Here is a 26,315-nt window from a genome sequence, read left to right as displayed (position 1 = left end):
GTTTGTTCCTGAGGCCTCCTACATCACAGCCTTTCTTCGTCTACTAAAAAGGCACAATCACTTGCAAAGCTACTAACAGAATGTTCAAAATAACGAAACAAGCTTTTCAGTTGCAGGACAGTACCTGCATCCCACTTCCTACACTACACTGGCTACCGATTTTACAATTAAATCGGGACTTCTTGTATTACTGGGTGAAATCACACAGACACACACGCGCGCACACACACACACACACACACACACACAATAGGAACACTAAAAAACCCACAGATGTCATTTCTTAAAAACAAAAGTGACTTTAGAAATTACATGTATTTATAGCTCCAAAAAAAAATCAAGTGTCAAAAGCAAAATACAAAAGACAGTGTATTAAAGACTTAAAGTTCATTTTTAATTATTTGCATTTTAATTAATATTTCATTTGTTCTCTGCAATACTTTCTTTTCTAAATGGTACATTCTATAGACATATTCAGCTAGTGCTTTTCTAGTTCAATTATTCTTATGCAAAAAATTAATTTACCACAGGTACAAAAGGAAAATATCACTTCTTCTTATATTCTAATAGCCACATCTGATTTTGATTGAATAAAATAGTAAAAGGATGCCATTGCACCACACCACTGGTCTCCATTAAGACACTAACATACTTACACATGTCCATACATACCACATGCATAATTTCACCCATCTCGTGGGAGTGTCACTGACCACTTAGGAGCTATAGACCACGGATATTGGATGTGTTACTGGACCTGTTGTGACCTCTCTCTGCCGCTTCAACTATAAAATAGGATTGTTCATAAAAGAACCTCTCGTAGGATTATTGAGAGAATTAAAGGAACCTATGTTAAGCTCTTAGCGTAGTGCCTGACAGATATGAAATGCTCATAAAAGTTAATTATGTTTATCTTTATTATCTTATTATGGTTTTAGCTGAATAGTGGTTGTTGGAGGGGCAAGTAAAAGAAGGAGAGGTGGAGAGGTCTGATGTTATTTTGCCATCGTCTGTTGGTTTTAATAAGATCTTCTGAGGTCAAATGGTATTGCTCTTCTGTTTGTAAAGATGACATTAGTACTTAATGTTTCTAGTTTCCTGGATTCCAGTCCTAAAAAAAGCCACATGGATTCATTGTCTGCCTGGTTTTCTCAAGATTAGGCGAGTCACTTGGTAAGGTATTAAACTACAGTTATACGTTTTCTTACATTTGTGTTTCCATAATGAACTTCAGCTTTGAGTACTGACGGGACTTCCGTGACTAGTGCTTTCCCCTCATAAGATGACTGTCAGGATCCAATCAATAGGGCAATGAGGTGCTTAAAGCCTGGTGTTCCACACATGCAATATGTGTAGAGAGAAGGAAAAGTCCTACATGTCATGGTTGTTTTAGAAAATCTGCAAACCAAGTTGCTGGTCTGACATGATAGAATTAAACAATGACCAAGAAGTGTAATCAGACAGAGAGCCAGTCCTAAGAAGTCCATACTTGTCATATGTTAGTAGAGAGAAGGAAAAGTCCTACATGTCATGGTTGTTTTAGAAAATCTGCAAACCGAGTTGCTGGTCTGACACGATAGAATTAAACGAACAAACAACAACAAAAACATGGAGTCCAGATCGGGCAGTTTGGAGGTAGGAGCAGGAAGGGGCCGTGTTGCGTGGTGCTGGCTCCGCGCTGGCTCTGTGGGGAGGGAACACACTGGCATCCCCTCCCCCATGCTGCTCACGTCACCATACATTACACGTGTGCAAAACTTGGCTCTGTTATAAAACCACCTGCTTCTGACTGTTATCAGGACACTCTGTAAGTGAAAACATACTCAGAGAATAGCACATTCTGAATATTATTACCTCCGCAAATTTATTCCACTCTTTTAGTGTCCAGTGAAAGTAATCCTAAACCAGGTACAATGACCACAATAAATGTTCAGATAAGAAAATTTCTGCCACATGTTATTCCTTATTCTTAATTCAAAATAAGAAACAAACAAAAAATCTACTTTTTATAACTCTGAGATGGAGTTTCAATTAATTCTTATGTTTTAATTGAATTTAAGGACACACAGTAAAATATGTGTTAAAGCTGTGTGAGGCTCCCAAAACAATCTGGTGCCATTGAAAAATATCTTTTATGGGACAACACTTTGAATACTGTCATGAGGAATGTCTCCATTTTAGTTTAAATTACAGGATTTGAGGTAATTGTGTTGCAATACTCAAATTTCTCTTTGACATATACACATACCTCTTTAAACAAGCAAGCAAGCAGACAAACTACAGAAGCTCAGAATATCAGCTGTCATATCAAACAGAGAGGGAAGACATTTTTCTCTCCCAAACCTGCATTTGGCTCCTTTGGAGCACAGAATGAAATTTCCTGAACACAAAAGGAGGTGTTTAAGGTGTTTCTATTTGTATACAATTCTGAATTCTCTTTGGCATATTTCCCCAGCCTAAGTTTTGAATACGACATTATACATAGAACAAAGCTTCAAAGAGTTCTTAAAACATTTTATACACTTAAAACATAAGGCATGTTGCAGGAGCTATTCACTAACGATGTTTAAAAGAAATCCATTATCACAAGAGAAGAAAACTACAGACCAATATCCTGATGCAGAATATACATTTGACAAAACGTAACACCCTTTCATTATAAAAACAACCAACGAACTAGGAATAAAAGGAAACTGCCTCAACATCATAAAAGCCATATGTGAAAGGGCCACAGTTAAAACCATATTCATTGGTGAAAGAGTGTAAGCTTTTCCTCTAAGACCAGGAACAGTGTGAGGGTGCCCACTTCTATTCAATTTGGTACTGGAAGTGCTAGCCAGAGCAATCAGACAAGGAAAATAAATAAATGACATCCAAATTGGAAAGGAAGAAGTGAAATTATCCATTTGCAGATGATATGATCTCATATATGGAAAACCCTAAAGATGCCACAAAAAAACCTTCAAACTATTAAGATAAATAAATGATTTCAGCAAAGTTGGAGGATACAAAATAAACACATAAAATCAGTTGTGTTTCTGTGCCCTGACAATGACAAATCCAAAAAGGAAAATAAAAAAGTAATCCAATTACAGTAGCACCAAAAAGAATAAAATACTTAGGAATAAACAACCAAGGAGACAAAAGACTTATACACTGAAAACTATAAAACATTCCTAGAAGAAATAAAACATACAACCAAATGGAAAGACATCCCATGTTCATGGATTAGAGGACTTAAAATTGTTGAAATGTCCACACTACCCAAAGTGATCTATGATTCAGTGCAATCCCTATCAAAATCCCAATGGCAATTTTTGCAGAAATAGAGGAAAAAAATCTTAAAATTCACATGGAATCTCAAGGGACCCCAAATAGCCAAAGCCAACTTGAAAAAACAACAAAGTTCCAGGCCTCACATTTCAAAACGTACAACAGAGAACAGTAACCAAGACGGGGTGGTGCTGACGTAAAGACAGACAGACAGACCAATGGAAGAGAAAGCCCGGAAATAAACGCTTCTGTGTATCATCAGATGATCTGTGACAAAAGTGTTAAGCCTACGCGATGAGGAAAGGATATTTTTTCAATAAATGGTGTTGGATATTCACATGCAAAAGAAGGAAGTTAGACCCTTACCCTACACCATATGTAAAAATTAACTCAAAATGGATTAAATGTCTAAATGTAAGACCTCAAACTAGAAGACTCTTAGAAGAAAACATAGGGGAGAAGCTTCAGAACACTGAACCTGGTAGTCATTTCTTGGATAAAATGACAAAAGCAAAGAAGTCAGGCAACAAAAGCAAATACAGACAAATGGGATTAAATCAAATTTAAAAACTTCTGCCCATCAAAGAAAACACTCTATGAGTGAAAAAACAATCTTCAGAATGGGAGAAAAAATTTGCAAGTCATACATGGGTTAATGTCCAGAATGCATGAGGAACTCCTACAGCTCTAAAACAACATGACTCCCCCCAAAAAAATAATCTGATTAAAAATTAGGCAAGGGATTTGAATAGATAATTCTCTAAAGAAGAGATATAAATGGCCAATAAGCATATGAAAAGATGCTCAACATCACTACTCATAAGAGAAACACAAATCAAAACCACAATGAGATATCACCTCACACCTATGAGAATGGCCACCATCAAAAGAACAGACAATAAGTGCTGGAGAGGATATAGAGAAATTGGAACTCTTGTCACTGTTGATGGGAATGTAAAATGGAGCACCCAGTATGCAAAACACCATGGAGGTTCCTCAAAAAATTAAAACAGAATTACTGTATGAGCCACCAATCCCACTTCTGGGTATCTACCCAAAAGAAGTCACAGCAGGACCTCAAAGAAATATCTGCACCCCGTGTTCACTGCAGCATTATTTGTAACAGCTGAGAGATGGAAACAGCCCATATGGCCATTAGTGGATAAATGGAAAAAGAAAATATGGCATATACCTAAAATGGGATATTATACAGCCTTAAAAAAGAAATCCTGTTACACCAATGATATGGACAAACCTCGAGTACATTCTACAGATGAAACCAGCAGTCAAGGACTTTATACAAAAGGGCAAGTGCTCTGTGGTTCCACTCATAGGAAGTAGCTGACGTAGTGAAAATCATAGAAACAGTAGAATGGCGGCTGCCAAGGGCTGCAGGAAAGGAAGGGGGGAATTACTGTTTAATGGGTATAGTGTCAGTTTTGCAATATGCCCAGGTCTGAGATCTGTTACGCAAAATGTGAATATATTGAACACTGCTGAACCGTACAGTTAAAAATGGAAGGTGGTAAATATAATGTGTTTTTTTCATCATAGAAAAAGGAAATCATAATTCAGGCCAACTTTTGTCACAAACATACAAATTAATTATCTTAAATTCGGCAACAAATAAAAAATGGCTGGCATAGAGTTTTTAAAAAATGAAATTGCTTTTATCTAGGCCGGACTGCATTAAGTCGATCAAATGTGAGAAAAAAATGTCCTGCTAATTGTCAGCATGATGTGCCACAAACAAGTCTGGCAGTTTAAAGAAACAATCACTTAAATAACAAACCGTGGCTTTACAGCCCCAGAATTGGCAAGGGACACATTTCAGAGGCTGACAATTATATAGTTACGTTTGAGGCTTCTTTTTCCAACAAGATATATTTGGGACACTCTGCTCTGAACATAAAATTCCAAAGGAAATGGACCACATGGTCATTCCCCAACAGTGAACTTGGCACTGACCCCCCGTTCCCCACGTATCAGGTCAGATGGGATGTTAGTTTAACAAAATCACAATACTTGGTAGGACTTCAGGCTTGGATCAGGCTAGGATCCTCATGCATTAAGTTCTTATGGAGTTGGGAGAAAGAAGCAGTTAAAATAACACGACGGTTATGTAAATTCTCGTTCAACTAAAAACCGGGAAGCTCTCAGCTTGTAGAAAGAATTTTGCCTTGTGGGACCAAGTGATCTGATTTCAGATTCTGACTTCTTCACTTACTAGTACAAACTACGTCAATTCTGTGTGTTTCGTTTTCCAAAGCTGAAACGAAGACTAATTATACATACTTCATGTATGAAATTGATGAAAACTTAATAAAATAATCTCTGTGAAGGTATTCAGCCCAGAACCTGGGAAGGCGCCCAGCAGAGTGAGCGCTCCAACACTTATTTATAAATGTCTCTGGAACCTCACCAAGTTAGCCATTAAATTTCACTCCACCCCACAGGCCATGGCGAGGTGAATAAGCAAATCTCTTTAAGACCCTTGGCCATGGCAGGTGTTTGGGAAAAGCCATCATTTTTATTGTGTACCATTTCCATTATATTTTCAAGCAGTAGTATTGGAATTAACAGTGTGAGAAACTCATAGACCAAATATCTCACCGTCGCTAAGTTAAAACCCTGTGCAGGCAAGCAAATTATGAAATACAAACCTCCATCCTGGAAATCAACATCATCTCAGAGACATTGTGGTCACAGCAATGAAGAACTAAAATGTTGATCTCCCAAATATGAAGGAAAAAATACCTTCTTAGGACATGTGCTTTTGTATACTTTCTTTGGCAGTCAAATCCATACCAGGTACATAAAGTTTAGAAAAATCATTCTGTTAGCTCTGTTGGTCCCCAAATAGATCCAGGGCTAATGCAGCATTCAAATTTGCTTCTTTTCTTGTGGGGATGGCTTGAATAATGGGGAAATGGGTTTTTCTGTTTGAAAAAGATTTTCTTCTAGTTAGAAAATGCATTGTCTCAACAGGAATTCTCCCTCTAGACTCTCACAGGTGGGGGCGGGGGATGAGGGCAAGGGGGGAGGCACAGCAAGGTGAAGCCAGACTCTGCTCTGTGGTCTGATCTCTGCCTGTGCCTGAAGGTCAAGCTGACGTCTGCTGCAGGTCCAAGTGGCTGACTGTTAGACTCCAAAGTCTGTAAGCTTTTGGAAACTGCTGTTTAGCACAGATCTGAGTATGGATGCTGGAGGAAGATCCAGTTTTCAGACTCAGTTCTGTGACCTTGAGCAAGTCATCAAAGCTTTCTGTCTGAGGCTCAGTTTCCTTTCTGTTTAGAAAAGGGAAATCATAAAACCTATTTTGCAAGGGTGGTGAGAATTCGAATGAGAAATGTAAAGTTTTGGCAGAGGGCCTGGCACGTAGCAAATGCCCAATAAATGTCAGTTACTGTTATTGACAGGTTTGAAGTCTCATATTGGATGCGAGCATTGAGAGTGGGCCTTGAGGATAACAGGAAGGGGGAGTTGGAATCAGCAGAGGGTGTCTTCTGTAGTCTGAGGCCTGCGCGGAGGCCTTCTAACAATGGAGGCGGCTCGTGCAGGCAGAGCCAGGGAGAGAGATGACAGCAAATTCTTTATGCAGGGCATGTTTTATTTCCTTTAGGGAGGGAAAGAAGGTCTTGCCAATGCATTCGGAACTCTGAGTCCACATGGACTAGTTTTGAAGACATTAGTTTCTTGGACTTTTACCTGGCCCCTGACTCTTAGATTTCCTTCTCCAGGCACTTTCCAAAATGATGTGCTATGTTCACACGTTATCCACAGTGAAACACCCGGCAGAGGGTGGGTGATCCCAGGTGGAGGGTGGGTGTGGAAGGAAGCGCTGCAATCGCATTAAGGGAACAATAAAGCGATCCCCTTGCGGGGACATCGTGGAGCTTGCTGAGGCTCTTTGGCACCGGGAACTGTCCCTGAAGCCCCCACGCATCACGAGCAGCGTAGCAGCATGGCTGAGGCATGGCCGAGCGGGCCCGGCCACAGAATGAGGACACCGGGGAGGGAGTCTTCATTTTGGCTTCACTACGAACGTCATCGTTGGCCTTGAGCAAGGCCAGTAACTTTGTGTCCTGTGTTAGTTCTGCTAGAGGAAGTAGGTCGGGAGGAAAGACAGTCACAGCACCTCAGGCCGCAAGGAACCTCAGGAAGTCATGTTATCGACACATTCTCCTGGTGTCGTGAAAACCTGTTCTTCTACCCATTTTCAGACAGGCAGGCCTTCTCCCCCCCTTCTTCTTACCTCCTCTTCCTCTCTCCCTCCATCCTTCCCTTCCTGTTTTCCTTTTTTGTTATTAAAATGTTATGGAGGCATAGAGTTTGTGCCAAGGATCTCAAACTCCAATGCCTTCAAAGGCGAGGCCGGTGAAATCAGTTGAGTCCAGCGCAGGCATGTAACAAGCTGGAGTATGCATGCAGTCCAGAAGCCACCCAAACATGCTTTAACCGCGCAGGCCAAACCAAACGCGTCTGCTTTCTAAGGCCTTGTATGGCTTGTGGCCAGTTTGCTACGTCTGAATTACAGAAGCATAGTAGTAATAATATCACCTGTAATGCTTAGCTAATGGGAGTATTTGGTAACGAGAAGATTAGATAGAAATTTTAAAAATTATTACTGGCAAATAGCGCATATGTGAAAACTTATAATTAGAAACTTGGTGTATTACAGTGTGAATCTTTTCTCTGAAAGCTTCTTTACTGCTTTTAACAAGAGCATTACATTTACAAAAATTCATTTTATGCTCCTTTCTCTTGGAAGACCTACTTGTAAAGGCAGGCAGAACCTTCGAGATGACCCAGTTGATTGGCAGGGGAACAAAATGAAACTCAAAGACCTTGAGCCCCAGTCAGCATTTCCTGATCTGACCACCTGAAATTTCTGGGTTGGTTTTCCTGGTTCCCAGAGAAAACTTTGATTGTCTTTCCCTAATTTTATTTTATTTTCTTGTATTTATTATTATTATTATTGACAAAGTCTCAACAATTCTCTGGGATGCTCGGGTGGTATAAACACACTCGTGTACACCGAGGGGATGACACAAGTGACCTTTTCGTTGCCCCCCATTTTCCTTTCTCTTTTGGGCCAGGGCACATCCATCACACGGCAGGCTCACTTTCCACCAGCCTCTCTGGGAGACGCCCAGAGGCACAGCTGGTCTCCACGCTGAGCATAAAAGCTGGGGTCACAATTCACTCAGCTTCGAAAGGGAACTGGGCCCGCAGAGCACATTATCCTTGCAGGAGGGATGGCCAGGCATGGTAAACAGGGCAGGGCTAGACTGATGGGCTGAGAGTTACAAAAGAAAATTAAAAAGGAGAAAAGAAACACGAAAAGCCAAAGGCCCAGACGGAGCCAGCTGGCATGAACCCAGATCCAAGTGGGTGGTGCGGCACGGCGGGGAAAGGTGCTTCTGGAAGAGTCCTGGGGAATAACATCTGCTTCTCGTCCTGGTTTGGCCTCAGCTGAGCAAAGGCAAGCAGGCTGGCCTCCCTGTGAAACATGAGGAATGAAAACTGGGGGAGTTGGGTCAGGCCTCAGAGGTCACCTGGCACCTTTAAAACCACCTCTCGTTTTATCGAGGAGGACACGTATTTGGAGGCCCCACCTGACTGCGATCGAACTCTCCAAACACAGGATCCTTTAGTCTGTGGAACCTCGCCCGGCTTCACTTTGTGTCGGGTTAGCTGGAATTCGTATTCCTGAGCGAGAGGGCTGGGTCTAAAACTCTGAAGGACGTTGGTCTCTCACGCTCCACTACAGTTGCCCCTTATTAGAAGCACAGGAGAACAGCATCATCCAATGTAGAGAGAGGGCACTGGTTTATTTGGTGACCTCTACCTTGACCTTTGCTTAGGTGGCTCAAGGGTAGGGTGGACAGCTCAATCAATCACGCCGATGGCCAACGTCTTCCAAAAAATGAAGTCGGGTCAGCTAAACAGTGGTCATTGATTTTTTTTCTTTTTAAACATGGCAGTGAATCATAATGGCTGATCTAGTCTACATAAGCAGGGCTAAAGTGCAAGTTTAATTTGTAAAATGTAGAGATTACACTTCTCTTAATTTGATGATTATGTGTTGCAAACTCTGTAAGGGCACAGACATTTAAATGTAAGAAGTGTAAAGTGGGTATGAAAAATGAATAGGAGTGGGCATTGAAGGTAGAGGTCTCGTGAATAACATAATAATGATAAGAATGCAGCTAACTTGACTCATAAGAGACTGACTACGTATTACCCACGTTGTGATGACTTCCATGTGCATGGTAGGAAGTCTGATCATCCTTATTTTCATGAAGGAGTCATCACTTGTCCAAGATCTCAAACGAGACAGTGAGTCCAGGACAGAGGTCCCTTGCTCTCCTGCTGTCTAGCTCTGAATCCTACCTGGTTGGCTGGTCGTTCTGAGACTGCAGCCCCGGACCATGGGGGAGGGGACCCTGGTCCTTACCTCTGGTTTTGCCTTCAGCTCAGGTCATGCGACTGGGGGTGCCAGAAACATGTATACACATGATGTGTATTCATCTGTTGTTGTCAGTATTTATTATTACAATTTTAATAGTTTTTTTCCTTTCTTAAAATGTATATGCATTTTTTGGCACCCTCTGTATACATTTTAAGAAAGGCACGGTTTCAAGAGGCAGGCAGAGCCAAGTCCGATCCTGGCAGTATATATGGCACCTTGCACGAGTCCGTCCACCTCTCCGGGCCTTGGTTTCCCCATCTGTCAGGAAGGAGTAGTTGTACACGTGTATCTGTTTCGTGTTGGCGTTGTGAACAGTAAATGAGAGAACCTGTCTTGAGCAGCCAGCACCTGGGAAATAGAATCTCAACAACCATACGTTTCCTGTGGAGTCCTCAACTTAGAAAATTAGTCAGGTGCCGAAAACCTAAGTTAGTGTTTACTCTTCCAACAAGGAAAATAATGTGTTTCCTGAAAATTGTCTAGAACAGATTTCTTTATTCTCCTTCCATGATTAAGAAACCCAACCTTCCTTGGTGCTTTATTTTTTCCTCACAATACCCCGTGGGTTAAACAGCATGAATGTCCCTTTGACACTGAGGAAAACGAAGCATAAAGATATGTGGAAACTTGCCCAAGAGACACGGCTAGAACGTGACGGAGCAGGATGTGACTGAGACAGCCTGGTCCAAAGCCCGCGCCCTAACCCCGGCCTCCCACCTGTCACACGACCACGCCAAAGAACCCCTGATTTTGAATCGGATGGATGGGACTGTCGCTGAGGTACCAGAAGTACAGACTGACTGGAGGGAACATTCATAGCTCTTGAAGTCAATACCGATTCCTCCCAAATGACTGGAGCTCAACAAATCAGAGTAAAGATCTAGGGATGGGTCGTCTTTGCCAAATAGCTTGGGTACCACTGAGAGAGCGTCTGTTCCTTGGGTAAGGACAGAAGAGACACACACTAGACAAGACAGGGATATTTCTGCAGTTTGGTTTGCACTGAATCTTATGGGAGAACCTGGTAGGTCCCAAGATGTTTCACTTTACTTTAGTGTGATGCACAGGGAGATAAGCCGGTGTCCTCCCTCAGACCAAACAAGGAGCAGGACTCAGAAAAACTCGGCGGGCAAACTCCCCAAGGATCACATGACTTCAGGTTCAGTCTCCCCCTTTCCCAGCTCATTTCCAGACTGTATTTTCAAAGGCTACATCGTTTTCAGAAATAAGAGAAAAGCCACACATTTATTTTAATGAGACAATGCTAATTAAATCTTGACATGCTAGTTACCTGGGATTTCCATTTTTCAGGTTAATGGTAAGCCTCTAGAGGATTCTCCTTTGCAAGCGCTGCTAAAAAGTGCATACCTGTCTATGCTAAGAGGGGCTGAACGACACCCAAAGCATTTCCATCCCTAATTGTCTGGGAAAGCAGTGTTCCAAACAGTGAAATCCTTCACCAAACAAAGAAACAGAAACAAACAACAAGAGATGGCCATTTACCAACACACTTATATATTGACCTTAGTTGCTCTGGGTGCAAAGATAGAAACAGTAAGCAAAGGGAATCAAATTGTTAGCCCAAGAAAGACAAGAAGTGTCCTTTCCAAATAATGCAGCATTTCTAGCAGTACAGACACTTTGCAGTTTTCACATGTAATGTTCGTGGTGGGGTCGTTTGGCTGCGCTGGAGCCCTGAGTACTTAAGACGGCAGTTAGTCCTTCCTTGACATAAATGATTTCATTTAATGCTCACAGCCCTAGGAGGGGGCAGCCATTACTTTTCTTATTTTTATGGGTGGGTGATGGAATGGAGTCTCAGAAAAAGTAAGCGACCTGGTCACCCTCTCGGAGCCCATAGACTGAGAGAAATTCTACGTGAATCTGGGCATCAGAAGCCACAGCCCAAATCACACCTCCTCTTTCCCAGCCTCTGGGGAGGGGGAGTCCTCGCCAATATTGTCATCTGCCAGGGCTAGCGTGAGTGTCACGGGGCAGAGTCCCATGTTTCTGTGTGTTCACCAGGAGCCAGTCAGGGCTAAGGACTGGGCTGGCGTCTGCACAGTGGGTGCGCAATCAATCAATCAATCAATCAATCAATAATGGAATCAATTCAAATGTGTTTTGCAGGTATCAAATATGACAACTTTAAGCTGACAAATACTTGCAGGCCGGCTGAATCTCTTCCACATTTGAGCTGGTACAAACCCTGTGCTTTAAAAAGCCATAATCTTATTTAAGTAATAATAATAATAAAGCTTGCAATTCAGCATATATCTGCTCCCCGTTCATCCTAACGGTTTGCGATTTCAGAAAACCATGCTGATTCCTTTTCTCCAGACCCTGATGAAATCAGGATTCGGTCTAAATGCAAAAGAGGTCCAATAAACTGGTGCCCAATTTAATTAGATCGATTTAATGAAATTAAACAAATAGTCATCGGGTGTTTACTGTGTCGCAGGGCCAAAGAAAGCAGACTCTGCCTTTAAAGAGTTTATAGTCCTATGGGGTGAAAATAAGACAAATACACGTGACTCCGTAAGAGAAGATCCATGTCAAAAGGGAGAGACGAGGGAGTAGCCATGTGGATCCTGGGAAGGAAGGTGAGGGCTGCCAACCTCTGCCCGCCCCGTTGGCGCTGCCCAGCACAGTGCCCACTAGCGTAGCTCTTGAGAACTTGAAATGTGGCTGGTGTGAAAGAGAAACGAAATTTCCCATTTTCATTTTATTTCAGTGACATTTAGATAGTCAGATATGGCCAGGGGCCACCACCATGGGCAGCACAACCCTAGGTCCCCAAACCTAGCTGTTCATTAACCCAGGGAGTTTTTCGGAACGCAGATTTTCATGCCTTATGGAGATTCTGATGCAGTAGATCTGGGATAGGATCTGGGAGTGAATGTAATTTTTAACAGCTGCACAGAGGGCCGTCATGCAGACCACGTGTACACAGGCCAGCCTTAGGCCATCGGGCTCGGCTGTAGCCTGTCATCGTTCACAGCTCACAGGGCTCGCCTGGGCCCGACTGCTGCAAAGACGCGGCTTGGCTTTGCTCTGAGCCACTTTGTTTCCTTCCTCTCCCCACTCATCCTGATGTTCTCAGGGGTGACCCAACTGCAAGCTCATATATGACTGAGGGCCAAGATGACGTTCCATTCAGCGTCATGGGCGCAGTGCCTGGCCAACGAGGGTTTAATGAGCACCCAAACAACCAAGTGATGTCACAAGGCACATTTTAGATAGTCTCCCACCAGAGAACAAAGGCCACCTGACTGGTGGAGGGGCAGTGGGGTGCAACAGGAAGCACGCCCCTAAAAGTGCCCGTGATCTGAATTCAGAAGCAAAGTCCTAAGGAGACAGTTCTTTTGTTCAGAATCTCAGGAGGAGGCAAAGAAAGGTTTCCATCAGAAGAGATCACATGTGTTCAAACCAGGTATGGCTGCGCACCATTCTTCTCCTTACCGCCGTCTACAGTAGTTGGCTAAGAGCATTTTGCACAGAAAATCACCTAAACAAAAGATGTTTAACCCCGTACCAGATGCCGGGATGCTTAGCATATTTCATAAAGGAAAGGATGATTGTCTCAAACTTTGTAGAAATGAAGCCTTTTGGACGGCAAGTTTGGTACACAGAGCGCAGTGGAGTGCCAGGTACAGAGTGGACAATCAGAGGTGGTTGCTGATGAGTAAGCCTTTTTACATGATAATATACCTATTTGTCTTGCATTTTAGGCCTTTTAGTTGCCTCCCATCAAAAACACTTATCATTTCTGGATCATAGCTTTGGGCAAGATAATTGCAGACAATATGTGATAAAAGCAATTGTAAAAGTTAGCTAAGCCAATTCGTATTATTGTGGGAAAGGTAGAAATGGTTTTTGAGAACTCAGGAAATTCTCTCCATATTTCCCCACGAGAAAAGAAGAGGAGGAGAAAAATGGCACCCGAGAAGGCAGTTCTTTAGAACAGGAGAAGAGCTCAGGCTCTGGAGCCGACAGATGAATGAAAGTCCAGCTCTGCATGCATGCGCCTCACTTTTCTAGTCTCCAGTCTTCCTCTGAGAGCAGGGTCAGCGGCCGGGGGTTGTTCCAAGGCTCAGAAGGTTAACGCGTATAAAATGCCCAGGGTACTTACCGTGGGTCCTGTGATCTGGAACCAAGTACTGCCTTCGGGTTAAGTTGGTCCTACCCCAAAAGATATGCTGAAGTCTTAATGCCCAGGACTCCAGAATGTGACCCGGTTTGGGAAATGGGGTTGTTGCAGGTGTAATTAGTTAGATGAGGTCATCCTGGGGGGGGGGGGGTTGCTAATCCTTATAAGAGGGAGGATGACGTGAAGGCCGAGACCCAGAGCAGATGGCCTTGTGAAGACAGGACACACGGGTAGAACGTGCCATGTGTCAATGAAGGGAGAGGGATTGGCCTCATGCAGCTGCGAGCCAGAGAACACCAGAGTTTGCCAGGAAAGTGGCAGAAGCGAGGAAGAGGCAGGAGGGAGCGTCTTGCAGGCCTCAGAGGAAGCACGGCCCTGCTGCTGGTGGCTTCAGGCCTTGGTTTCAGACCTCTGCACGCCAGAACTGTGAAGCGACACAGCTCCGTGTTGAAGCTGCCCGGTATTGGAGCTTTGACACGGCACTCCGAGGACGCAGAGACAGTCTGCCCGAGCCCCAGCACGCGGCCTGGTTTTCCTTGATGGGTGCTCATTCCAAATACCTCGCCCTCCTTCTCCCCCCTGCATACCGTCTGCACAGAAGAACTGCTGAAGGGGGTCGTGGCCTACCCCTGCCTGTCAACCTCAGGGAGACGGCCATAGCCATTTCTTCATTTTGAAAAGAACTTGTAAACTTGGTGATCTTTCCAGCTTCTTCTTCTAGGACCCAGCAAAGCAAGACTCATACTTATTCATGAGCTAGGCCAGCTCTGTGCCCAAATCAGTTTTTCTCCAATATTTTGAAAGTCATATATATACATATATATATATATATATATATATATATATATATATATATATATATATATATATATATATATATTCATATTCCTGTTTACATCACTTGTAGGACCAGGAAAGTTTGTTTTGTCTTTCTTTGTGAGAAATGAGCTATTTGCATAGCTGGAACCATAAAGCAGCAATTTAACTGAACTGAAAAGCCGACAGAAGGCGAAGCAGAACAAAACATGAACCAACAACTGGGCTCTCTCATTGCTCCTTTTTTAGTACCAGCAAGTACGGTGATATAAAAACTACCATGACATCAATTAATTTTAGCCCTTTTACAAGTTGTTTTGAGTCTCCTCCCATAATACGTCTATATGAAATAACTGCTTTGTAATTACCGACCTGATTAAATGTTAAATAAATGTGAATCCTTAGTGTGGCCGCCTTTGCATTGCTTTGAAGTTTTTGTTTCATTACTTCCTCTTCGGTACTTCACAGTATATTGCTGAATATTTTCACTGTAGACGTAGATTTCATCGTGCCATGCTAATGGGTGTTGCATAGCAGCCAATTGCTACAATGGCTCTTGATTATACATTTGAAACTGCAGATAGACGATTGGAAAAACAGACTCATCATGGTTGGGGCTGAAAGTGCCAATATGTCGGCTGCTGACACCAGTAGCATGGATTTTTGGATGCAAACCAGCCAAGCAGTTCCATTAGACGGTATCAGCTTTTCCTTTCTGCCAGACCGAGCTACAGTTAGTGTAACTGTGAAAAGAACTTCTCATCAAGAAAATGGCAAACGTTTTAACATCCATTTCAGAATATTTATTGCAATTTTCTTTGCTCAAAGAGCGTCCTGGGCCCTTTTTGTTATATTTTTAATCCAATAATAATCTTTATTAACTATCTGGCATTTCAATAAAATTTTTTTGTTTTTTAAAAAAATCCAGTGTCTTGAAGGTCGGAGCCCATCCCTTTAGCTCTGATATTTCTCTAGAGGGTTTGACTGCTTAGAATTTGCCATTCAGAAAACTAAGTGCTGTTTAAACTTTAGACTGAGAAAGACTTCACGCATGTGGTCCGTGCACATTAAAATGTCCCTCTACAATCTGGAGACCGTGTTTGGGGGTGTGCACGTCTTCAGTGGAGAAGTTCCACTCCAGCTGTCTTTTAACAGCAGTGTCGGGGGAATGACAGCATCTGCCCTTCAACTTGAGAGACCTCAAGCATATTGTATTTCTATCGAATGCCATCTTTTTTTGAAGAAGCAAAATAAAGCCATCTGTCCCTGAACTCTTAAAATAAACTTGGCTTCCAGTTCTTTTCCTAAATGATTTTTATACAACTGCTTGTGCTAATAAGGACTTCAAGAAGTTTATTTTCTTCATCATTGGGAAAGAATGACTGTAGTAAAAAGTGTGCCTGCCTGCTCAGACCTTCCCTCTGGAGGTGTGTCAGCACCCCCCCCCCCCCCGCCCGCCCCCATGTCTCTAAGAAGGAGTGTCACAGCGGCCACAGGACAGGATGCAGAGCACAAGGTGCTTTACCTGTCTGTGTTCTCACAGCACCCAGTGGAGGTGGAGGCCATGACTCTCATTTCACAAATGGTGTTTCAGCTCAGAGGTTAAGTGACCTGTCAGAGTTTCCACAGCTAATTGGTGCAAAGCTGAGCTGAAACCCGAGTTTGGGGATTTCTTTTTCTTTCTTTCTTTTTTTTATAAATTTTATTGAGGAACATTGGGAGACAGTGTGTTTCACCAGGGAATTGTCCTTCAATCTAGTTGTGGAGGGCACAGCTCAGCTCCAAATGCAGTTGCTGTTTTCAATCTTAGTTGTAGGGGCGCAGCCCACCATCCCATGTGGGAATTGAACCGGGACCCTTGTTGTTGAGAGCTCGCACTCTAACCAACTGAGAGCCATCCGGCTGCCCCCGAGTTTGGTGATTTCTGAAGTCAGGGCCCGTTCTGTAATACCACCTGCCTTAATTGTCTTCCTGGCCCTGCAGTAAAGACTGAGAGTGCATTGCAACCCTCTCTTATGTACATACAAGGAAACTAACTTGTAGGATAAAACCTTGGTTAATCAGAAGATTAGGCTCAGGGGATTTGCAAATTTAATTTTCTGGAAAGTTTTTCGTTTCAATCCTTAATTCCCACTTTCTTGCCGTTGATAAGGAAGGTTCTCCCTCTCTCCCTCTCTCCCTCTCTCTCCCATTTTCTTCCCAGGCCTTGAAAATGAACTCATTTGGATTTTTTTTCCCAAATCTGAAGTCTTGGTTATTGACTTATTTTCTTCCAATTCTTCCTTTTCTGCTAACAGTAGACTCCAGAGGGACAAATTTCTAGTTAATTAAGATTTCTGGTAATCAGGCTTTTACATTGTGTTGGTAAATTAAAATCAGGTGAAAGCTGCCTCCCTGAATTTGAAATCGTCCTCATCACAGATTCTCCTGGTGCCAGTGTCCCCTGTGTGACTGTGCACTTGCGACGGATGGTCCAGGACTCCGTGTTCCGATCGGGGATGACCTGGACGCCGTCAGTCCTCCAGGGCACACGGCCGGATGGCCCTTAGTTACCGTTTAGGCTTTGTGTCATCAAATGGTGCAAAGGAACAGCTGAGAACACTAAAATGCCGGCACACATTATCAGTCATAGGGCTTTCTATAGTCACTCTTCACTTCACATGTTTTATTAAATTAAAAGTAAAAATAACTTTAGTTGCATATCCATATTGTCATCCATAACCATTAAAATATAAAATGTTACAAGGCTATTATAAGATCATCTTTCTGACCTTACCTCCTAGTTTTCTAATAGAAATAAATTGTAGTTACTTTTTGAACTTTGAATGTGGGAATCATTTTTTTTTTAATGAAGCAAAATTAAAGTTATCTCTTAGAAAGGCTGACTAAATAAAAAGGTTATTTCTTAATAAAATACATTTTAGAATAAATTGCATTGCAATCTTATCTATCTACTTGGAGAACTAACAGGCAGCTTAAAAGTTGTATGCAGAGTTTCAGGTTTTAGGGGACATAATTTAAACTTGGAATGTTCAAATGGTCATAATATTTTAATGGTGGTTTATTATTACTTCAAATTATGTTTAAATGAAGATAACGGGGACGTAATTTAAAAACAAGACCAGTAAATGAGAATTCTTTTCTTGAAAAACCAAGCAACTTGAAGTAATAAGCTTTGGCAACTTGGCATAAAAACGTGCAGGTAGCTTATTTTTGCTTCAAGGCTTTTACGTCTCAAAACTGTAACTAGCAGCCATGTTAGCACTCACAAAGAAATCCTGGGTTAAGAAATAGTACCATGAACATGTGGCTGGTGATTCAGTCCCGTTCCAAATGCCCACAAGATTGCTGGGGATGGATTAGCTTACAGAGCAGCAATTCTGTGTAAGGCCCTGGCACGGCGTGCGGGGTGGGGGGTGGACAGGGCAAGTGGGGGGAGGGGGACGTTCTATGCAGACCAGTGCCCTGAGTCAACTATGAGCATTTTTGTAAAATACATTTTATTGGGGAATATTGGGGGACAGTGTGTTTCTCCAGGGCCCATCAGTTCAAAGTCATTGTCCCTCAGTGTAGATGTGTCTAGTTGTGGAGTGCTCAGCTCAAGTTTAAGTCCAGTAGCCATTTTCAATCTTTAGTTGCAGGCGGCGCAGCCCACCATCCCATGCAGGAATTGAACCGGCAACCCTGTTGTTGAGAGCTCGCGCTCTAACCAACTGAGCCATCTGGCCTCCCCATGTGAGCATTTCTTTACAAGTCCAAGTTCAGAGACATCAGTTAGTAGCTTGAGATTGGTCATGGTGGGTGTATTTATACCACAGCAATTGGCAAACTGTATAAAGCAGGGCTCATCTTTTTGAAGTACCAGCTGTTACACATTTACCGGCATGCCACTGGTGTAAAGGCACCAGAGCAGCACAGTGGGAACAAGTACACGGATTAGGGGCTCCTCACTTTGAATGGGGTTTAAAGTCCACCAAGATAGGCATGGAAATCAAGACAGAAAGGTAGGATGGAGCCGAGGTACAGAGGGCCTTACGTGCTTCACTATTTCTCTCATTTACTATACTTGTCAGATGCCTGGCAGAAAACAGATGGCACATTCAAAAGGGAGTGAATAACGAAGGTTTCAAAAAGGGGCCATTTACAAGGCATGGGCAAAGTTAAGGTGAACTCACAAAGGACGGAGAAACACCCCTGAACGGGCTGCTGCAGGAAGCAGAAGCCAACATGAAAACAGATGGCACAGGACCCACTGATACAGACCATAAAAGTGTGATTCCCAGAATACAAAGCGACGTGGAAAAGGACAGGGTGGACCTGGAGGGGTATGGAAACTATCCAGCACAGTCTCATAGCCAGTGGGGACCCCCAGATGTCTTTGTACAAAGAACTGTGAGATGGTTTCTATAATTCAGAAAGATGGATCCGCCAGCCGTGTGTAAGGTAGGCTGGAGAGGGGACGTAACACACGGGTCAACCCCAAAAGAAGCACTTTTAATGAAGTAAGAGGTCACGGGGACTGGAATTGGGGGTGTGGTGAGAGGAACAGAGAGGACTCTTTAGGAGACATCAGAGAACTACAAGTAGAGAGGCATCTGTTAGCTATTACAGCTGACCAGATGTGGGGAGAGGGTAGGAAAGTGTTAAAATAACACCACGGCACTGAGCCTGGATGACTCTGATGATGACAGAGGTTTCCAGAACAAGAAGGGCATGCGAAAGGTGATTTTGAAAGGGGGATGGACTTCCGTTTGTGTGGTTAGAGGCTAGGAAGAGAGAAGGGAGAGTATTTCCGCCTCCGGTTCCCCTCCTGCCAGGCCAGTTTGGAGTGGCTTTGTTCCTCTGCAGAAGCTCCTTTTGGATTCTAGAAACCACTGCCTCCTCATGACCCTTCAGCGATGTTGTGACTTTTAGGGTGAACATACCCAGCAGCCATTTAGAACTGTCAGACTAGACTTTGGCAGTGACGTCGTGGCCAGACAGAAATGTGGATGTTTTCCACATAAAGCCTAGTGTAGAGGAGGTAAGACCTCAAGAGGCACAGAGAGAAAGCAGGTTAGGGGTGCTGGGGTTCCCGGGAGGCCAAGAGGCACTGCCCCAAAGCTCAGGCCAAGCACGAAGGGCAGCACAGCGTGTCGCCGAGAAATAAGGGACTCTGTTGCCATCATCTGCTCTGGTAACCATTTGGTGACAGTGTCTGAAGGTGGTTACATGTCAACACAAAGATGGAGATAAGTCACCACAAGGCCGCATTGCTATAATAATTCAGTGATCTCTGTTATGAACCATTGAGATCAGGCAGAAAAGCTCTCCACGGAGGACAAATCAATACCCTCCAGGTTTTACGGTCGTTAGCGCCCTAATGCAGTTAATTATTCACCATCTAAATCTTGAGAAGAGTCCTGCACACCCAACACCTGTCCCCTCTTTCGTATCAACACCAGCCAGACGCAGCCAAGTGCTAGTTACAGACTGGAGATCGTGCGACCTTCCACACACGAAGTGCTGGCGTGCCAAGCAGGAGGGACTTTTTGAGATATTCCCAAACTCCTATTAATAAAATTTACATCTATGGGCAACGCACGTGCTGTGCCGTCAGTTAGCCAGTGTCTGGACCAGGGCTTCATCTACAATGAAAGGAGAATGGATTACAGGGGGAAAGGCAGTGGCAGGCAGGGAACAGAAGGCAGGAAACGAAACCAGACAGACTGTGCACCCACTTCATGTACATGGTATCTTTAGCCAGGAGTCCAGAAGTTCAGCCATGTACCCAGGCCCACACAGCGGGGAAGGACAGGCTCTGTCCCTGGGGTGGCCAGGGCGTCTGGAACTTGCCACTCAGCCAGCCGCTGCCCCCCAGCCCTTGTTCATGCGATTGGTCTCCAGGAATTCAAGCCTTCTGTTGTCTCCCCCCTTCCACGACTAGATTGCACACATCCCCTCTCGTCCGTACAGATGGCAAACTCTCCCTTCGGGACGCAGCTTATGAGTTCTGTCTTCTCTGGACCCCACCTGTACTTTGGAGGAAGGGGACGGAAGGGGTGAGATTACTGACCCCTCTCTTGTCCTGTTCTAAGCCACACTGTCCTCTCTCGGGCCCTCAAACCCGTCAAGCTCTTTGCCCCTCCAGGCCGTGGCTTCAGCTCTCCTCCTGCACCCCGTGCCTGTGTAACTCTCACTTGCCTTTGAGATTCTGGCTGGAATGTCTTCGCTGAGAAGCCTCCCTGTAATTTTCTCTTCGGGCCTTGTGTACGCGTTCACTGACCTTAGTACAGCTACTGTCACACTTACTTGTGTGATAACTGGATTCACAAAGGGAGCGCGTTTCATCTGTTTTGCTCCCCACTATACCCCCAGCTCACAGAGAAAGCCCTGCACGGGGGTGGTGCTGCCGCGATTTGCCAAATGACTGAAGGGAAGGGAATGTGTGTCTTAAGCATCATATCACGTGCTGTCCCTACTTCTTGGCCCACGAGGGCAGCCAGAGGTGACTAGCTGGGTGGTACTGACTGTCCCTAACAGGTAAGAGTAATGATATCTTCAGTGTCCTGTAAAGGCAGCCACCGACCCACTGGGAAGCTCTGACTAGGGAGATGAAGCAGGGCAAAGAATGGGAAGGTCTCCGTAAATAATTATTACTTCCTGCTCCTAAAGAACTCAAAGAAAATGAGGCACTTCCTTAAGAGTATTCTCAGCCCTCTGCTTCATGTGTAGACGAAAATCTGCTAGCTGAAACAGGGTTGGGCCATCAGGCTGTCATACAACTTGTCCAGGGGTCATTCTATTAGGGGTCTCCTCGAGGTCACCCAATTTGACTTTGTCTTGTTTTGTAACTGACCCTGGTCCCAGGACCATTGGTTACCCTGCTTTGAGTTCTTATCGGGTCCCAAGCAGGGGCCTTGCAGTGGGGTGAAGCAGCAAGATGATGATGTGATGAAGGGTGGTACTAAGAGTCAGCAGTAGCCAAGGTACAGCGTGATGCACTGAGCACGGACATCATGCCGCGTTCTGAGTCCGTTCTGAGTCCTACGTGGCTCGGTGATGCTATTATGTAACAAGGGATCCACAGAGCCGAAGCTTCTCGTTCTGGTGGTCTGATACGCTCTGAGTTCAGTTCTACTTTGGGGAACGGCAGTTCTGAACCAAACCTGTTCTCTTTGGTTAGAAAAGACGATTCTGTGAATTCCAATTTAGGGGCATGGTGATATGTTCAGAGGGAGAGAAGAGAGGGAATACGGAACAGAATCTAGAAACCAAAAGGCTCCCCCCATGTATTCACATGTGCCACTTCTTTCAGAACACATCAGCTGACTCCAGATGTCTTGCATGTCTGGGCAAAGTCAAGCTCTCTTGGGGTCTGCCACTAAGGGTGACACCCATGTGAACTGCTGACTTCACAGACGTCTAGTCTGAATCCTGTTGCCTCCTAACGTCCCTCCACTTGCCTCTGAATGAGCGCCCTTGGAATGCCGACCCCAAGACCATCAGAAGTTCCAGAATTCAGCAGAAAAGTACGCCTTCTACCCATTGATTACCACAGACTAGCCTTGGCCCAGGAGCCGCAGAGGCCTTTGGATGCAGGATCTCACTGAAAGAGGCCGCTGACGGGAGAAGGCGGGTCCTGTTGTCAGCATGCCCATTTCACAGGTGAGCATACTGAGGCTCACTGCAATCTCTCCGCACCACGGAGCTAAGAGGCACTTTTGGAACTAATTCTTCCCAAGACTAAGACCTGTCTAATTACCCACTGTCTGCCCTGCTGTGGGCTGGGCATCTCATGACGCTGGCAGTCACTTGCCTGGTCCTGCTGCATCACTTGCATGTCAGAGGGACCCCTTAAAGCAAAACAGTCTTCAGAAGCAAAGAAGTAGCTTTTAATCTCGCTAGCAATTCTAAGCTCCTGTAAAAATCATTCGACACCTTTCATAAGATTCAGCAATCTCTTTATCTCTGCAAATATCAAAGACCGCATCTTTTTTCACAATTGATCATTTTACTTCTGTCTTTTTTCTGGGTAACAGAAAGATGCTTTTCACTCTTTAGAAATTGTCTAAATGCATACAATGATGATGTAACTTCACAGGCAGTATGATGGTAATTGTTAGGAGAATGAAATATTTAAGTGTGCATTTTCATCCATTTAAAATTATATGTCTTAAATACCATTTTAAAATGCTGTTAATAATTCCAATATCATTTTAAAGGCTAATTCAATGATGATTGGTTCAATAAAAATACCAAGCTAAACTTCAAAATTTTAAGTAACAAAGAAAATACGTCATGTTTTATTTTCCATAAAGCTTACTTTAATCATGGAATTATGGAGTTTTAGAGCTGGATGGGCTGAGAGCTGGTCCAGTCCAATCCTTTTGTTTTATAGCTGCAATTAAAGAGGAAGAAACATGGCCCAGTGCTTTACCAGCGCAGGTTCAGAGTCAGACAGACGCAAGTTCACATCCCTGCTCTGCCACCCACCAGCTCTGGGACTTCATCTGTCACCCACAGTCACAGAGCCGGCGCTTAAAAGCTATCTCCCTAGAACGCTTGCTCTAAACACAATTTGATTAAAGGACTCTCACCTCTCAAACATGTACATTCATTCAGTCAACAAATATTTATTGAGTACATACTAGCTGTGTGACCTTGGGCGAGTTACTCACTGGCTTTGTGCCTCAGTTTCCTGAGCTGTAAAGGGGTAGCTACGTTAGAGTTGGTGTAAGGATTAAATGAGTTCACGCGTATAGTGCTTGGACGGTGCCTGGCACGTTGGAAAGACACAGTATCGTTGGACGTCATTCGTCCTCCTGCTACCACACTGTGTAGGGAACATGGGGGGCCCCGGGGAGGCGACTCGGGAGCCCTCCCTAAGATTTTCCTGTTGATCACACGGAGCAAATCTCTCGTCCATTGGTCACCTCGAGGGTGATGTGTTTGGAAACTTCCTCACTAGGCTTCTGTTTTGACTGCTGCCCTGAATGCATGAGAAAGTATCCCACCAGCGTCTGCCCACGTGCTTTGTGTTTTCCCTTGGGATGGCTGTGAAGAGACCCAGGTGTCTCACCTGGCCTCCCCGGTGGGAAATGAGCTGATGAGTGTGAGAGGAGGTTGGCTGGGATTCCAGGGGTAGGGCGTCCCTGTGGGGCACAGCAGAGCTAACTGGTCCTGTGGGGCGCTGCACGTTGTCTCCCCGCTCAGAACTGGGGTCCGCTGGAAGACCAGTGGGCAAATCCAGTTAAGTGCCCTCCTGCGTCTCCGGTGGTTCTCTCATGTTCTGACGAGTTCACGTAGATTACATCCTCAGGGTGCCAGGGCAGGCCTGACGTCCTGTGTAAGTCTCGCTCATGATCTTGCAATCACAGAATTATGATGATGAAAAGGACTTTGGGCGGTCGGTCATCTGCTTCTCGGTCCCCCTCCTCACAGGAAACATGACACCATCCCAGAGGAGTGACCAGTCAGTACCTTTCAGACCTTGAGAGAGGTCTCTCCAAAACTCACTGTGCTGCACAAGATGAACTTCTCAGTATGGGATCTAGTGCGTCTCCTGTGATGTGTGCATGTGTGTGTATGTAGACACCGGTCGCCATTCTCGGGGAAAAGTGAAAATGCCCCCACCAAAGAAAGAGGCAAAAGTCACACCCCCAAACCACACACTGTTGAATCTCTTCCAGGCATAACGTCCCCAGTTCCTTCCACATGTCCTGGGTTATCTCATTTTCTTCCCCTGGCTTCACTCCCCGTGAACCTTTCTCCCCAGCTCGTCACGGATATTTTAGGCTTTAAGGTCTGCCAGCTTAAAATATGATGTTAGAATGTTCGATTAGTCCTGAGTATCTAGGAAACCCGACCTAAATTTCCGTGCATGGCACATTTTAGTTGATGCCTCCCAGGTCCTCGCTCTCTTTGGTAACCTAAGAGCTACAAAGCCGAGTCTCCGTCATGTTACTACTACCTGTTCTGACAACACGGTTCAGGAAGCAGCCGCGGGGAGTGGGAAAGGCCCTCGTCTGAGCAGCAGGGAACTCGGGTCTCATGGCGGCTCCAGCCTCTCACTAGACGTGTGACCTACACACATTCAGCACCAGGAGGAGGACGCCTGTAGCCTCTCTTCTTTGACAGCTCAACCTTAAGGATGTGGTAGGTGACTTCTCAAGGTCACACTGAACCTCTCCATGGCTCTGATCCTTTAGTTCTTGGAAAAGGGGAGAAGGGATGATGCACTTGGTGTCTCAGGATGGCACAGGTCCAAGGAGACGCATATGCGCCTGAAGGAATCTGCCAGCTTTGAAGTTCTGAACCATGAGGTATGATGAGTGGTGTCAGCTCGGTCCGTCTTCTCTTTACGTGGCTTGTGCCGTCCCGTGTCTCTCGTGACTGAGTTTGGTTCGGTCTCCAGCCTCCTCTCCTGCCTCCTTAAGATACTTCGGATTCTGACCACATCCTACAAGGAGTTGACAACTCCATCCCCAGTTCAGAGCTCAGGACAAACTTAAGGGGTCCACCTTTTCTCAACCAGCCATCTAACTTGCGATGTGCAGAGAGATTAGGTCTAATTGGTCTCCTGAATGCCTTACTTCAGCTGATGGCCTGTTCTGTGAACGAACCGTCCATTTTTCAAAGCCGTTGCTGCAGCCAGAATTGGACCGAAGGCTCGGTCTGTCCTCCTGAAGCTCACACTTTCACCACCGCGGCACGTCACTGCCGGTCTCCTCTCTGTAACCCCTAGACTTACACTCACTGAGGACAGAGCCAGGGTGGCAAGGGAGGCGTTCTCAGCCTCGGCTCTACTGCCATGTGGGCCTGTCCTGTGCATTGCGGCCCGTTGGGCATCATCCCTGGCTTCTACCCACGAGGGGCCAGCAGCACCCTGGCCCTCAGTTGTGACAGTAACTGACAAAAATGTCTCCCAAGATTGTCAAATATCCCCCCGGGGCGCAAAATCACCCTGGTTGGAAACCTCTGTGCTAGATCTAGCTGAGTGCCTTTTCCACACTGGGCCCCCAATAAATATTTGTAGAAGAATCCATGGTTGATGGAAACGAAATGCTTATGATGGACTTACTGTACAAGCTGCAGAAAAATCAAGCTAATTTCTTTTGGCTTTAGTAGCTCCTGTACTGCCTGGCACACAGCTGGCGCTCAGTATGTATTTAGTGTATTTAGTGTTCCATGACCATAAGCGACTTCCTTTATCCCAGGTAAAATTCTTCCCGTCAGGAGGGCCCAGGTGAGGCGGTGGGAAATTGTCATATTAGGGGGAGAAATCTTTTTTAAGAACCACAACAACAACAAAATCTCTTAGCTGTGGGATTAGGAATCATAAAAATACCTCGCTGAAAAGAGCGGCATGGCTGTGTCCCCACAACCTTTAGTTCCCCATTTAATCATGGCATTTGGGGCAGAGATCAAATTCTTAGTAGTGGAAATACTCGAAACTACTAAAAACATCTCCCAGCAAGCCGGGATCCTTCCAAACACAACTCGGACGGGATGGGAAGCCCAGGAGGGTGCGGACATCTCAAAGGTCACACATTCGGTCACTGGTGTCAGAGCTGGGAAACGAGTCTGTGCCTCTGACTCCCTGTACGTACTTGATTACAG

General features: G+C 44.7%; 1 protein-coding gene across 1 annotated transcript in view; it reads right to left on the bottom strand.

The window, feature by feature from the left end:
• The window catches only part of LRRN1 (leucine rich repeat neuronal 1), a 35,469-nt gene that overhangs the window by 3,395 nt on the left and 5,759 nt on the right, over positions 1-26,315 (bottom strand). The gene's annotated exons all lie outside the window — the stretch shown is intronic.

This window comes from Rhinolophus sinicus, chromosome 5, assembly GCF_057876585.1.
Source record: "Rhinolophus sinicus isolate RSI-liver-muscle chromosome 5, RSI-T2T, whole genome shotgun sequence".
Lineage (NCBI taxonomy): Eukaryota > Metazoa > Chordata > Mammalia > Chiroptera > Rhinolophidae > Rhinolophus > Rhinolophus sinicus.
The sequence above is the reverse complement of the archived record's forward strand: the minus strand, read 5'-3'. Positions and strand labels throughout refer to the sequence as shown.